The sequence below is a fragment of the Babylonia areolata genome, chromosome 18 (genome assembly GCF_041734735.1).
Source record: "Babylonia areolata isolate BAREFJ2019XMU chromosome 18, ASM4173473v1, whole genome shotgun sequence".
Lineage (NCBI taxonomy): Eukaryota > Metazoa > Mollusca > Gastropoda > Neogastropoda > Buccinidae > Babylonia > Babylonia areolata.
Window position 1 is genome coordinate 28,889,601 of NC_134893.1, and position 2,500 is coordinate 28,892,100.

A 2,500-nucleotide genomic window follows, 5' to 3' on the forward strand; every position below is an offset into this window, starting at 1 on the left:
TCGGACAAGAACCAGTGTTTTCAGCGTGGTATGGCCATCCATTCCACACGGTGTGAGACGTCTATATGGTCCCGTTCCGGCAACTCTTTGTCATCTTTAGTTTTAAAAAAAAACGAAGTGACATCGTTTAGATACACTCAGTAAAACTGAAACTTCCAGTCATTGCATGTTTGTTTTCTGTTTTCATGGGTTGGCTATTGTTCCGGGAAGAGACGGCTTATATTATCTCTGGACATATATTTGTCGTCGGCGACATTATGTGCCGCCGTTCCTAGCACAAATTGTTGTTGGCACATAACTATTGTCACCGGTATATTTGTTGTTATGTGCCGTCATCGAAGCCAGTACATTGAACTATCGGAATATTGTAGATAAATAGATAGGTAGACAGACAGACAGACAGACAGATAGATAGATAGACAGATAGTGCGATTTCAGTGCGCTAGGCGTATCGTTTCATCCAAATGGCCAGACGTTTGGTTTGATTTTTCAATCCACTCTGGGAGAAAGGGTGAAACCCAGACCCTCACGGACACTGTATTGGCAGATGAGCGTCTTGACCACTCCGCCACTTTTCTCCTGAATGAAACTACGTAGTGAGCGGAAGACTCCAACTGGCGTCCCGTGACTGGGAAAATGATACGTTTATCACCTTCTGGAGGAAGGGGGTGTGGTTTTGGAAGAGTGGCAGTGTGATCCACTCTGTGGTGTGTGTGTGTGTGTGTGTGTGTGTGTGTGTGTGTGTGTGTGTGTGTGTGTGTGTGTGTGTGTGTGTGTGTGTGCTGTTCACTGCCACATCCACAACAAAAGTTGTATCCCGTTGCTGAAAATTAGGGGCGGGTGGCACGGAGGAAGTTTGTTGAGGACAGTGCATGTAGAGAAGAGAATGGCATGTTTACAAGACATATCACAAAATGTTTCTCTGTCTGTCTGTCTGTCTGTCTCTCTCTCTCTCTCTCTCTCTCTCTCTCTCTCTCTCACACACACACACACACACACACACACACACACACACACACACACGCACACACACACACACACACACACACATACACACCACCACCACCACCACTACCACCACCACCACCATCAAGCCCCAAATGGAGGCGCATAAAAGTCTTGAAATGAGATGACGATCTCATCAGCGAAGCGAATGATGACATTTCGATAATGGATGCTACATTTCAGCGCGGTCTGGTGGATCTTTAAGAAATCCCAGAATAACAGATTTTTGATTCAAAATACAACACACACACACACACACACACACACACACACACACACACACACACACACACACACACACACACACACACACACACACACACACACACACACTCATCAATAGCCGCAGCCTACCGGGTACAACAACTAACTCCAAATGTCGTCGTTCTTTCCCAAATGTCCACAAATTCGCCATGCACTGAAGCATTCCACACCTCATAAGGTTGTCTATATGGCTGCCAGTGGCCTTCGCATTGTCATGTTCTGAAGTAAAATACGGGGCTTTATTTGCCATAAACTGCGTGAGAAAACATGCAGTAAAAGCTCACGTTGTGTGCGTGCGTGTGTGTGTGTGTGTGTGTGTGTGTGTGTGTGTGTGTGTGTGTGTGTGCGCGCGCGCGCGCGCGTGTGAAGGCTGTCTGTGTTGGCTGCATTGGGTGTTCCGGAGATATAGTGTGCCAGCATGTAAGTTGTTGTGGTTGTACACAGTTCAATGCAGTTTGGTTTAATCAAGCAAACGTTATTCTTTGAAAGGCAACACAGTGCAGCAATAAGAAAAAAGCTAAAACATTAGAGTACAACGAGCAACAACCTTGTAAAGTAGTTTTAGGAAAGCTTACATGCTGAACGATTAACACACTGAGGTTCACCAGTTTCTCCATATTTTTTAAGTTTGATGATAATATTAGTTTATTCTGATTAGTATGGATGCATGCATCTGCCAAGAGCAGCAAAATTATGCCACTGAAAGGGCAGAAATCAGAATGAACAGCACAAAGTTTTGTTTTACACAAATTTTACAAAGCCGAACAATTAATCTAAAAGCGGTATGACTCAGTGCATAAAAAGGCTGTCGTGTTTTACACTAAGTGTGAAGGCTTTGCACTATTTATATTCGCCCTGGAGGTTAGCCTTGTTTGTTTGCACATTCTTTTTCTGTATTTAGTTCATTCCCAACATGATACATTTCATGACAATGCCACAGAACTCGTACATCCAGTATATTGTGTCTTTATCGCCTGTTAAAAAAAAGCAAACAAACTCAACACATCAGTGTCAGTTGTTTACAGCAGCCAATAAGCTGCCCTCCCTTACTTATATGGCAAATTGTATGTATATGTTTATGTGCGATGTTTGAGTGAATGCTTTTAGTGCTATTATAAAGCGCTTAGGGCTTCAAGTATATACGCTATAGCAAGCCGTCTTTATGAATAAACTGATAAATAGATAAATGAATGAATAACAAATAATAAATAGAAAAATCAATAATAAAAAA

At 42.8% G+C, this 2,500-nt stretch overlaps 1 protein-coding gene and 1 pseudogene across 1 annotated transcript in view; one reads left to right on the forward strand and one right to left on the reverse strand.

Moving 5' to 3' along the window:
• LOC143293185 (5S ribosomal RNA) overlaps window positions 1-42 on the reverse strand; it is a 119-nt pseudogene extending 77 nt beyond the window's left edge.
• Window positions 1-2,500, forward strand: part of LOC143292624 (neuronal acetylcholine receptor subunit alpha-10-like) — a 157,939-nt gene that overhangs the window by 99,218 nt on the left and 56,221 nt on the right. The window lies entirely within an intron of this gene.